At 39.0% G+C, this 12772-nt stretch overlaps 1 protein-coding gene across 2 annotated transcripts in view; it reads left to right on the top strand.

Moving 5' to 3' along the window:
* LSAMP (limbic system associated membrane protein) overlaps positions 1 to 12772 on the top strand; it is a 662038-nt gene that overhangs the window by 478368 nt on the left and 170898 nt on the right. The gene's annotated exons all lie outside the window — the stretch shown is intronic.

Raw genomic sequence — 12772 nt, 5'->3', positions numbered from 1 at the left:
TGAGTTAAGCTGCCACCTGCAATGCTGATATCTCATATGAGTGCAGACTGAAGTCCCCGCTGCTCCACTTCCAATCCAGCTCCTGGCTAATGTGCCTGGGAAAGAAGAAGATGGCCCAAATGCTGGGGCCCTGCTGCTCATGTGAGATCTTGATGGAGTTCCAGGATCCTGTATTCAGCCTGGCCCATCCTGGACACTGCAGCCATCTGGGGAGTGAACCAGCTGATGAACGATCTCTCCTTCTGTCTCTCTGTCTCTCCCTCTCTCTCTCTAACTCTGCCTTTCAAATAAATAAATACAGCCTTTTAAAAAAAATGAATGCAGAGATATTCACCAAACTTGATGATAGTTCCTTTAAGGACTACAGGTTAAACTAAAGAAATAGTGGGATTACCTCAAATTTCACTTTTAAATCTAGTATAAAACAAGCCTTTCTAAGAGAAGAGGATTCAATTTTAATGACTTTATATTGGTATTGTTTCTTTTATTCATTCAAATCCCAAGACATTTCACTACTAGGATGTAGGGATCAGTTATTTCATATGGGAATGAGGCCCCTTGTCAGTGGTGATATATGGCCATTCCAATGATCGTTCACCAACAAAACCTAACAGTTGTAGATAAGGACTAAAAATTTACTAAGAGGAAGTAAGGTTCTGGAAGATTCAGAAGGAGCTGTTTATAATTTAAAATATGACCCATTTCCCTGGTTGGGTTATCAAATGCACTTGCATTTTGGAGGGTGTGGCTTCATAATGATGACTAGAGCTCTCTTCTTGCCTATGATGATTGTATTCTTTTCTCCTCTTCAGGGTTACTGCCCACAAATCCCCAAGCACTATACTCACGAAATCCCATCAAGGTTCCTTACTTTTGCCCTGAAACTGACTGCATTTTTTTTCTATTTTCTTTTTTTTTTTTTTAAGATGTATTTATTTATTTGAAAGTCAAAGTTACACAGAGAGAGAAGGAGAGGCAGAGAGCGAGGGAGAGAGAGAGGTCTCCCATCCCCTGGTTCACTCCCCAGATGGCCCCAGTGGCTGCAGCTGCACCAATCTGAAGCCAGGAGCCAGGAGCTTCTTCCAGGTCTTCCATGTGAGTGCAGGGGCCCAAGGACTTGGGGCATCTTCTTCTACTGCTTTCCCAGGCCATAGCAGAGAGCTGAATCAGAAATGGAGCAGCCAGAACTTGGAACCGGAGCTGATACAGGATGCTGTCACTGCAGGTGGCAGCTTTACCCACTTTACCACAGTGCCAACCCCTGCATTTTTTTCTACATTTTCCACCATTAAGAGCAGGAAATCTGGGGAGCTGGTGTCATATTGATACACAGCAAGTCAGTCTCCTTATTGCTATTGTTACTTACTGCTGCAATGTCAAATTGTCACTGGTCAATTCCAAAATGCAGGTTCAAATCCCAAGGGTGGGGAGGAAAAAACAAAACAAAACAAAACAAAACAAAACCGAAGTGCCTTTGTCCCAATTTCCACCATAAGAATGCTCTAATATTTGAACAACTCATTTTTTGTCTGTCAAAACAGAATTCAAACCCCAATGCCATTTCTACATTTTTCTGAGTGCACTGATGTGACCCAATAGCACTATTCTTTCAGACATAAAGTGTTTGCTGAAATAAATCAACATTTGCATCTTCAATCATTCATTGCTCAGAAATAAAAATATTGCATAACAATAAAATAAAGGAAACAGACTATGGAGAGATGGGAGAAAGGTGCTCATTTTACACAAAACCTCACTTTTATGTTATTTTTTTAAAAAACCCCACCACTTCAGAAAGGCCAGAATTTTCAGGGCAGAGGATTAAAAAAAAGTATGTTCATAGCTACAATAAAAAAATGAATTCTGTTCCTTTAAAAAAACACAGGGGAAGCCGGCGCCGCTGCTCACTAGGCTAGTCCTCCGCCTTGCGGCGCCCCGGCACACCGGCACACCGGGTTCGAGTCTCGGTAGGGGCGCCGGATTCTGTCCCAGTTGCCCCTCTTCCAGGCCAGCTCTCTGCTGTGGCCCGGGAGTGCAGTGGAGGATGGCCCAAGTCCTTGGGCCCTGCACCCCATGGGAGACTAGGAGAAGCACCTGGCTCCTGCCATCGGATCAGCGCAGTGCGCTGGCCGCAGCGCACTGGCCGCGGCGGCCATTGGAGGGTGAACCAATGGCAAAGGAAGACCTTTCTCTCTGTCTCTCTCTCTCTCTCTCTCACTGTCCACTCTGCCTGTCAAAAAATAAAAATTAAAAATTAAAAAAAAAACAGGGGAAACAATCATAAATTAAATTAGCATGAAGTGATATGAGTTACAAAACTTTTAAGAAACAAGTTATGAACAAATTTCAAGAGAAACAGAGGAATTTAGTTTACATAATCATTAAATGTTAATAAGATTATCTGAACCTGTGAAATAGAGTCAGAAATTTGGAGGAATTGATTTATTTATGGCATTCTAAATTTTTTCTTCTGGATGCACTGAAGATCAGGAGGAAACACCCGCACAGGTAACACAGCATAAGGAATGCAAATAAAAGACTGCTTTTTCCTAACATTTGCAAGCCTGTAAAAGATGTGTGCTGGATTCTATGTGGAATGGAGCTCAGGTCTGTGTCGTAGATCCATGTGCCACTGGTCAAGTTTAGGGTGGCTGTTTGTTTCTTTTTCTAAGCACTTATTTATCATCTTCTTAAGAATCTCTGTGCTTTGCAGGATTTGATTTACAAATAATAGCCATATGTGGAGTATAGGAAAAATACAAAATTATTTCTGGATGGCAGAGTAAAACATTGAGGCAAACATAGCTTTGGAGTCAGATATCTATGTAACATCAAGCTTCCAAGAACTGAAAACAAACGCCAGGGAAATTTGCCACCAACCATTCATGCAGAATCAGCCAGACAGAGAAAGAAACAGAGGCAGAAAAGAGAGTACATGCAGGCCCCCACGTCTGTGATTGTGGGGGCGGGGAGCCAGCCACGTGAGGATCATCTCAGCAGCATTAATTAGAGCAGCAGATAGATTTCTGAACAGTCACATCAAAGTAACTTCTTCAGTATCTATCTCAAGTTTACATTGTTGTTTTTGTTGCAAATTTACATTTTCTTCAATCTATTCTGTTGTTACCCTTTAGCATCTTTAGGAACTGTGTCAACAGTATCTCATGATGCCTCATCAAGAAGATAGGCCTTCAATACACAAAATAAATGCGCTTTAGAAAACTTTTCTGTAAAAAGACGTTTTATAAAATGAATCTCTTTTACTTATTTGCATTATTTAAGAAGATTTGGCTTCAAGATTTCAAATGACCAAATCTACTCAGTGATATCATCTGCTTTGCAAGCTGATTTAAATATTGAAAATCGAGGCGGGAGGTGACTTTGCTTATCCTATTTGCTTGTAGGAGCCCAAGGGTACATCTTCTAAACTATCAATAAAGCACGAAGACCAGAAGCCACAGCAGGGAAAAAAGTGCTTTTGACTCTGGAGAAGGTTGTAATCATGAGAGTCATCGTCACGTCACCATACCCACCCTTTTCCATACTACCGATGGCTGAGGCCGCCATTTTGATTGGATTCCTATCTGTGTCACATCCTAGTCTGATGCTAGTACAAAGTTGTAGCTGGGGACTAGACATATTTAATCTAGGGAAAACAAACCAAAAGATTATTCTTTAACTGAAATATTTTGTAAACTATGTCAAAGTAATGATGTGTGTGCTGCACATGTTCTTCTCAAACTCTGTGGGAGACAAAACAACTTGCTTCCTGCAGCCATGCTATCCATGTGCCCCCTTTCAGGATATTTGTGAAAAAAAAAAAAAATCTGGTAGTGTACACAAGATTAAACACAAGAGGGAAAAAAGAATAGATTTCCAGATGATCTGCTGTGCCCTATAGCATGGTATTTCCTTATTTCTGCCATCTGAGTTTGCAGTGACACTGCCAGGCATGAACCAGCCTCAGCACACTTAGCCACCTGCAATGTCCCCTGGCATTTCTTTCAGAGTAACAGCCTGTCTGTAAATAGTACTTTTTCCTTCTTTGGTTCGCTACTACTTGTACTCCACCTATAAGGAAGAATAGATTAGAAAGCTTGACAAGAAGTCACATTTTCTTTTTCCTGGATAGATAGATATTTGAAGATAGTAACATTTCCTCCTAGCTTCTTGATAATTACAATGAAGATAGAAAATTACTTTGGGGCAGGTATTTTGCTAAGCTCTGTGTGTGTGTCCGTGCATGTAATATACTTGCACAATGGTATTTAATTTGATAGATTTCAAAATGTGTAAAATATGTATTGTCTCTGTTTTGCAAGTAGAGATACTGAGGTTATAGGGTTAAAATCTAAAATCTAGGAAGTACTGTAGATGGTTTTTGAACCCATGTCTCACACTCAGACTTGTATTCTGTAAGTTATGACCTTGGCAAAACTTTCTGAAATCTAATCTCTGTTCATGTTCATTTGTCAAAATAACATCACACTGTATACCTTAAATACACAACAAATTTTACTTTAAAAATTAATAGTAAAGGATTAGACTTTAGGTCATAACACAGTGTGTGGTAGTATGAACATGAGATAGGAATTCAAACAGAGGAGGATGTAGAAAAAGAAGAGGAAAGGAAAACCATTTTATTAATGCATTTAGATGAAATGCTGAGATGTCTTTATCATTAGTAACCAATACACCAGTAATTGGCCTTATACAATGTTCTTAAAATGTGGTCCAGATACTTATATTGAAATCACTGGGGTGCTTGTTAAATGGAGTTTCCTGGGACCACAGAAAACAATAAATAGGAGCCCTGAAGGTAAGCTCCAGGAATTTACATTTTAAAGCTCTCTTTGTGGTCCTATGTCCACTGAAGACTGAGAAAAAGTGCTGTAAGAGCTTGGGTTGTTTTTCATCATGTGAATGTGACAAGTTATGGAACAATGTAGTTGATGATAGGATAAGCCATGTTTTAGGTTGATATAGCCTCGGACTTTCCCAATATCACTCAATGAGAGAAGTAGAGCTGGTTTGGGAAGTTCTGGTGCATGATCAGCAGCCATTAGAATCAAGCTGCATTTGGAATTCCTGAAGCTGATTGGTGTGTTTGGACTGTTATAATGCATGGTTAGGATGAAAATAAACATTTTTGACCTTGCATGTAAGCCAAGGTAACTACAACTAGGTCACAGGTTTATTTAAAAGAAATGAGCATTTTGCCAGCGATTTTGCAATGTGTGCTAATCAGAAGCTGCCTGTCAGATTGAAGTAGCATCAAGAGGCTCAGAAGAAGAGCTCTTGGGCGTTAAATGGTTCCTACCAAATACCAAACCTATTATCATGATTGGCTGTTATAGCCCTCTAAACGGCAAAGTGATTAAATTGGTCATTATGAAACCCTAAAGATGCATAATTATGACAAATAAGACTCAAGTGCAGGGAGATTTCTATCTCACTGACTAGATAACATTTCAAGGAGGAATCAATGAAGGCATGTTTTTAAAACCACTGTCAGCCATGAGGAAGCTGGTTAAGAACTGGCTTCTCCTAATCTTCACAGGAATCTCTTCTATGCTTAATCTCAACCCACCCAGTTCAGAGACCTCTTCAGGTACAACTTGAATCCCAAATGTCAGTTCTGTTCAAGTATTTCTCTCCATTTAGATTATACCCCTGTCTTTACCTGGAATGCTCTTCTTAATCACTTGCTAAGTTTCAGGTGTCTGTAACAGATTTTTTTTAAAGATTTATTTATTTATTTGAAAAAGTTGCACAGAGACAGGAGGAGGCAGAGAGAGAGAGAGAGAGAGAGAGAGAGAGAGAGAGAGGTCTTCCATCCAATGGTTCACTCTCCAATTGCCTGCAACGGCCGGAGCTACAACGATCGAAAGCCAGGAGCCAGGAGCTTCTTCCGGGTCTCCCACACAGGTGCAGGAGCCCAAGGGTTTGGGCTATCTTCTGCTGCTTTCCCAGGCAGTAGCAGAGAGCTGGATTGGAAGAGGAACAGCCAGGTCTTGAAGCAGCGCCCATATGGGATGCCTGTGCCTCAGCGCCAGCACCTGTAACAGATTCTTCAGTTTGTTTTAAATCACTCTAACTTGCTCCGCATCAAATCCTTAGCCTGGATATGCCCATTTGATTCACTTATTGTTACTACTGGTAATGGCTAAAAAGGAGGACTACAAAATAAGTTGATCCTACCCAGTCTATTCTACATCTAAGAATTAAAGAAGGTAACGGTGGAGATTAAAGACATTGAAAAATGCATAATAGTTCACCCCTGGAAATGCAAATGCACTAATAAGTCTTGTGAAATTTGCCTGAATCAGTAACAATTAGAATAATCAGTTTGTCCTAAGAAAGGCTAGCACAAAAACATCATTTTCTTTAGTGTTACAGAGAAGACAGAAAATCTGAAGTTCATGATAGTTGGGAACTCAGTACAGGTCTCCCACATGGGCAGAAACCCAATTTTTTGAGCCATTGCCACTGTCTCCCAGGATCTGCATTACCAGGAAGCTGGAATAAGGAGGCAGAGAGATGACAATCAAACACATGTATTCCAGGCACTCCAATATAGGATACAGACATTCTAACCAGTGTCTTAGCCACTATGACAAATGCTCTCTCCTCTATGAACTTTTTGAAATACCTTCATACTAATGTAGTGTCCACTTCTCAGCTTCATCTGCAGTAGCAAGCTTTATCACTAGTACACACTCAAGTACTATTTGTTGAATATTGATATTTTTCTAATTAAAAATATCTTCTTGGAAATATGTCCCTTTTAGGAACATGGTATAATATAATACATATATAATATTTAATATATGATATATATTATATAATATATAATAGTGATTGATGTTGCCTTGAAGGGGAAAATCACCAAGTATGTAGTTAGCATTTGCTTTCTTTTATATTGTATATAGAACATAAACTATTCACTTTTCACCTTTTTCTTTTCTCTCTCCCTATGAATTTCTTTCACTTTCTTCAGTTCTATTTACCACATAACATGAGCTGTACTCTTATCACTGAGCAACTCATTTAGTGTGAAAATTGAATGCCCTTTAAGAAATGAATTGTCCATGTTTGATGTCACTGTACTCTTCTCATTTAGAGAAATGCTACAGTTTTATTGGTAAGAAAGGAAAATAGCAAGAGAAAAGGAGTCAAAACAACCTGAAGATGAAAGAGTTTAATTGTTTTCAAATACATTTTAGGACTATCATAACAGAGGAAAGAGAACAAAATAGATAATGTGGATGAGAATACACAAAGGCATCTGGACCATTCAATTTGAAACTCAAAATACAAGAACTCTTATCGACCCAAGACTTACAAAATATCAGACATATTAATGATTGAAAGTTTTGTTTTGCTAATAAAAATGAAGGAAGTCAGAAAAGTATACAAGGAAGTCAATGCATGTTTAAATTTATAGTTCTCTAATTTTCAGGATTTTGCCTTGCCTAAAGGGTTCATGCTATGTCTACCTCAAAGTAATTATCTTCAGGAATGCCTTATCCTGTGGACATTCTATTCCATACCTAGACAGCCAGTATTTAAATTCTGCTCCAGAGGCAAGCTTGAGAAAACACTCTTGCCTTGTCCTATCCTTTTATGTATGCTTGTTGTTTCCATGTGCACTTGGAACTAAATTAAGCTATATAGAGTTAACAGTGTCAATGTAAGTGGAGTATAATAGCTCCAAATGAAAATAAATTATCTATTTAATGCATTGGGGCATTTGTGGTGACATTTTTCATGTTATTTTGATGTTGCTAAAATTAAAGGATAGGGGGAGTGTTGTGGCACACTGAATTAAACCAAGGCTTACGACATCTGTATCCCGTATCAGAGTGCCAGTTCAAATCCTGGCTACCCTGCTTCTGATCCTGCTTTCTGGAAGCTAATGGATCCTGAAAGACATTGGGTGATAGCTGAAATATTTGGGCCCATGCCACCTACTTGGGCAGGTTCAGATGGAGTTCCAGGCTTCTGGCTCTCCCTGACCCGCTTCTGGCTATTGTGGGTATTTGGGGAGTAAACCAGCAGATGGAAGCTCTGTCTCTGTGTTTGTCTCTCTGCCTTTCAAGTAGATACAAATAAATAAAAAATACATAAAAATGAAATAAAAAATAAAAAGTTACTCATTGTAGTGCTTTATCTTTGATTTCCTGGTAGTTACAAAGATATTAGATGAGATTAATTTTGCCATATTTTCAGAGCAGAAGGGGAATGATGATATGACCAGAATAGAAAGTCATCCACTTAGAGAATGATTAGGGAGAAAATGTATATTTGACTTTAAACAAATAACATACATATAGTTTCTTTTTGTTTTATGAATTGATTTATCATCCTTATGTACAGAGAAGCTTTGAAGGAATATAAAATCTCTGACCAGCTGCAAGAATCTAAAGATTTTGTGTCTGCAATGATAGGGAAGCCATTTCATACAATTGTTTAAAATGAAAGAAGTCTGTATTCAAACATTGTTCCCTGATTGTGAATTATGCTTGTATTAAAGGTCCCATATCAGAGGTATTATTTGAAGGTATGGTACATAAACATAATAAGTCCTGATTCATAATCACACAAGAGCACACACATAAAATTACAAATGATCCAAGACATCATTCTGTAAATGAAACATTGTGAAACTGTATTATAACTTATGAAGAATTCCTAAACTTTGATGATGTCGATCCAAATATTGTTTTTATTTAGTACATTTTTTTTCTGATCTTACGTTAGTTGCAGAAGAGAGAATCTGAATCAATCAGGATAATTGACCCTAGCTGCACCTGTGGTTCCTGAACGCTCAATAAACATTCCTTAGTACAATGTTAAGCAAATATTACTTAACACAATAAAAACATATCTCTCCTTCACACCACAGTCCTATGTGTATCATTCTTCTTTACCTTGTAGCTCTGCTTTTTGAAAAACCTGGACTTCCAAGTTACTGTGATGGGTTTGGAGGCGAGGGCAAGAAAGATACTAGCTCATAAAATCACACTTCACTTCCACTCTCAATTCATTGGCTAGAACTCAGTCTTATGGTTCTACCTAACCGCAGGGAAGGCTCAGAAATGTAGTCTTGTTTGTGCTTGGAAAGAAGAAAATGAAATGAGATATGGTAAATACAAAACATGTTCTTGGCTGCAATCAGCCCTCTGGCCTGCAGTGAGCCATATACTTCTTTTTTCACACAGTATCCCATCACCTTCTCCCTAAGTGAAGAAGCCCAGTCACCATATGCACTTCTAATTCCACAGCCTTGCCCCAAACACACAGCCTTACCTATTAGGTACAGCGATACCTCCTGGTTCAACAAGTAAGGAAACAAAAGGATCAGCTGGCTGTCTTCTCCCCTCCCCCATCACATACACACACCTAATATACAATGATGGAATGGAGATGCAAGGATTTCAATAAACTTTTTCACTGGGAAAAGGGATGAAAGGGAGGAATGTATTATCACTGGTTCAAAGCATGCCAGAATTCTGTTGGGTGCCTTATTGCACCTCCTGTAACCATGGCATAGGACATGATTGTTGTTGAGTCCCTGATTTGGGGATCTTGCTCATGTTTTTCCTTAGTGGCTCCTAGATTTGCCCTCTGGGGGCAGGGAGTATCACCTACCTACCATTTCCTAGATCATATCTGAAGTGGAAATTTGGAAATATGCTATCCTTGGAGGCAGTGCAATTTTTTTCAGTTTACCTTTTTCACACGATGACTCACAGACCTAACAAATATGTTAGCTAACTTCTCAGTGAAATGCAAATTCAAAAATTATACATTTTGAAAATATTTTTTATTCATTTATTTGAGAAGTAGAGTTAAAGAGAGGGAAAGACAGAGAAAGGTCTTCCACCTGCTGGTGCACTCCCAAAATGGCCTCAATGGCTGGAGGTGGGCTGATCAGAAGCTGAGAACCAGGAGTTCCTCCAGGTCTCCCAAGCAGGTGCAGGGTCCCAAGCACTTGGGTCATATTCCACTGTTTTCCCAGGCCACAGCAGAGAGCTGAGCTGGAGGAGGAGCAGCCAGGACAGGAACTGGCACCCATATGGGATGCGGGCACCACAGGCAGAGAGGCTTAGCCTACTATGCCACAGTGCCAGCCCAAAAAATTCTACATTTTTTCCAAGGTGTTCATGCTTGTTGTAGTCTAGGATAATGATTTCTTTGATGATATACTTTTCTCGGTGTCTTAGTAGGCTTCTGATCTGTTTGCTTCTATACTCAATATTATTTTTGAAAATGGTTTTCAAGTTTGTTTTGTTTCTTTTGCTTTGTAATTCCTATATCTCAAACCAACCTAATGGCATTTTTCTTTCCTACATCTGGAATCATATCTATTCCATGACCTCTGTTTGTTGCAGTGCCACATGTGGGAAGCCACCACTAATCACTTAATAATTTGTAATTCCTACACAGTTCCCCTTATATGTTTTGCTTTTCCCACTATAGAGCTCCTTCTCTCACTAAATGTCATCTACTTATCCTGGAAAACTTTCCTTGTAGGGAGCCCTCTCAGTAAATGCTTGTCGACTCAGTGTTTGACTGCCAAAGATCTTGGCATTGAAGAACAAAAAACCTAGAAACAAAATGCACTTTATAATCCCATCATTCATGATACTTCTAATGCAGCCATCAATGTTGGGATTTTCCTATAGTAACCTCAATGACCCATTCCCATTTTCCCTTTTGTGTCTCAGAAAACCAGGTTTTAATTGGAATTTGTTTTTTATTGTTGTACTTTGGTGTTGTAGGGGCACCCAGGAAGGAGTGAATATTGAAAAGTTTGGTTTTCCATTGCCTCACTTTTAAATAGAATTTCAACTGACCTCTCTAGCAGTCTATTCATGCTTTGCCTTATATTGGAATAAAAAAATGTCTCATGGGTAATGATTGGTTAAGACAGAGAACAGAGATAACAATGCAGCCACGGGAGGAGGCTGAGGCAAGCAAAGACAGTGACAGGCAGATAAACAGACAAGGAGGAAGCAGTTAAAAATAAAAGATCTCAGGTACCTGAGAAGCCCTGGCTAAGACAGTAAGGGAGATAAAAAGAGAAAGAGAAGAAATACAATCAGCTCTGCTGGTAATTGGAGAGGCTGGAGGAATGGAGGATGAAGGCTCAAAGGGTGAAGAGGAGCAGAGCGAATGCACAATAATGGGGAAAAATCATAGGAAGAGATTGTACAGATGAAGAAACCCTTCAGAGAATAGAAAATGAGCATTCGAAACACTAAGGAATTCTTTGATCTGACTTCTCATCTATGTCATTAATTTCGGTGCCAGCAGAACAGTGGACAGTTTGGGGGATCCCTATATTTTTATTCAAAACAAGTAAGTGAGAAAATTTTTAAATCAGGAAGCTCTGTCTTATAAGAGAGAGTTCAAAATCAGTGCGGGATAATAATAGGCATCCAGAGGACTTGGAACTCTTTTACTAAACCAGGAAGTTTGAAACTTGGCCAGAATGTCTCCTGAACAAGAATCATACCAAATGCATATCCTGCTTTCTGTCTGTAAGTGTTTCCTTCTTTATGCACAGTTTATCCTTGCACACCCATCAGTTGCATAAAGTGTTACTGCCCCTCATTCACCAATAGCAGTTGAAAGCTTTAGAATGTTTCCATCCTACCCCAGCTCTAGCTGTAGAATGGATTGATAGAGATAACTAGCTTTTATTCTATAGCTTCTCTCTCATCTCTCCTGCAAGGTTAAATAGAATGTGGTGGCATCCATGTCTCCAAATTGTTTTTTATTTACTAAAGAAAAACATTTCACCAGAAGCATAGAAGTGGTTAATATGGGTGCACTTTGGACCTGCAAATCACACTTACCCATTGTTGGGGATTGTTAGTGACAGCCAGTCACACATGAGGTAGGTGGGCTTCTTTTGATATCTATTTTAAGGTTTTCTCGTGAGACCATTCAAAGGAAGGTGCCATGAAAAGAGTAATGTAATTTTCATGGCTTGAGTTCTGTTTTAGATGTAGGAAAGAAACAAGGGCTCTTGGTTAAAGTTCTGATGTGCAGATTTCATTGGGGTGTGTGTGTGTGTGTGTGTGTGTTAAATAATGCTCTCAGAAATCAGGTCTGCAAGAGAACATGTGATAGTATTGACTAAGGCTCAAAACAATCCAGCAAGTGACCTTCATGCTTGTGAGAAGCTAACCAATCAGAATTCATGGCAAGTAGATACCATCCAATCAGTATTCATTTCACATGCCCAATAACTTGCTGATGTCAGAAAACAGATGAAAGGCAGCATTAAAGTGTGTAATATGATTATGAAATAATGATCAAAGTGCAATTCTACAAAAAAAGCTACAGGGTCAACAAGGTCAGCAGATGGATTTTCAAGCTTTATAAAAGATATGATCTTTTTTTTAAGATCCTACAATATGAAAAAGCAGAAGCCCAAAACAAACAAAAATATATAAGATACCACTTGTTGCTTTTTTTTTTTGTTGCAAAAGGCTAATTTTGCCTAAATCTCTAATGGCATGCCTGAGAAGGTCTCTTCCTATAAGGCTGCAGTGGGTGTTAGTTTCCTGACATGTTTCTAAGACATCAGCTTTGGAGGACGGGACATATAGACCCATCCTAATTTTCATTCTGTCTGATCACTAAGCTTTCTTCCTCATTTTTGTTTATTTTCCTTGATGCAACAATTTCTTTTGGAAAATATTCTTACCCTGCCTTCTTGGACTATAATATATGGAGTTTAAATGGGAAAGGAATT

The sequence above is a fragment of the Oryctolagus cuniculus genome, chromosome 4 (genome assembly GCF_051225735.1).
Source record: "Oryctolagus cuniculus isolate XC-2025 breed Fujian yellow rabbit chromosome 4, ASM5122573v1, whole genome shotgun sequence".
In the NCBI taxonomy this organism is placed as follows: Eukaryota; Metazoa; Chordata; class Mammalia; order Lagomorpha; family Leporidae; genus Oryctolagus; species Oryctolagus cuniculus.
This window is presented reverse-complemented; position numbering and strand designations above follow the sequence as displayed.